Genomic DNA, 1,044 nt, shown 5'->3' with positions numbered 1-1,044 from the left:
GGTTCGCAGTCTCCTCAGCGAACCCACACCTCCGGAAGCTCACACGGAGACACATGGAGAAACGGAGAGCAAACCAAAACAACACACGGAAAACATAAACATATACTGAAAATACATGAGCCCAGGTCCCTAGACCCAGGCCATGACATGAAATGCCTAAAGTGAGAACCAATGTTAAGTATAGATGTGTGTCAGTTTTGGGAGTGAAATTATGGAATGGACTTAATGATGAACTGAAGATGTGTTTTTCTTTGTCATTCTTCAGGAAGATTTTAAAAATTAGTATTATAATTTTTATGGTGTCAGACTGAGCGGAGGTCTTTCCTGAGCTCCCGCCGCCACTGAGCATATCCTGCTTTATTATCGATACGTTCTGTACAACCTTGAGGGATAAAAACTTTAAACAAGAGTCTGTTAAAATGCCTCCTACAAGAGCTGCAAAATCTGCATCCAACAAATCTCCTGAAGAATCAGAAGCGAAAGAGGGTATGTCGACGAGCACAGCTACCACTCCAAGTACACCGGACACCGACGCGCTCGCTGCGGAAATATCAAAGACAGTCGTGGACAAAATATCTACTATGATGGAGAATAAATTCGACGAGCTCCCATTATCACTAAAAAGTATATCGGCACAACTGGAATTAAATTCTCAACGGATCTCTGACACGGAGAATCGCATTTCAACTGCAGAAGACTCGCTGTCAGGTATGGAAACTAGACTGGCTGATATGGAGATTAAAGTGAATACTCTTATGGAAAAATGTCTAGACTTGGAGGGCCGGTGTTCCAGATCTACTGGCGTTTAGATCAACTGGCGTTGGTTGAACAGATGTTTGGCAGACTTGCGTTTCAGTAGCTCCTACCGACAAACCAGCAAAAAAACGCCAAATGTGTCATCTGTGACACTTGTGAGGTTGTCTCAAACACACTCCGTCAGTCTTGATGCTGTTGAACAACAAAATGTTTAAAAATGTGGCGAGTTTACCTGGTGATATCCTCATGCGCGACGCGATCACGAAAACAGCAAACAAGTAACACCAC

Source organism: Pundamilia nyererei, unplaced genomic scaffold, assembly GCF_000239375.1.
Source record: "Pundamilia nyererei isolate P.nyererei 1_Seehausen unplaced genomic scaffold, PunNye1.0 scaffold00042, whole genome shotgun sequence".
Taxonomy (NCBI): Eukaryota; Metazoa; Chordata; class Actinopteri; order Cichliformes; family Cichlidae; genus Pundamilia; species Pundamilia nyererei.
This window is presented reverse-complemented; position numbering follows the sequence as displayed.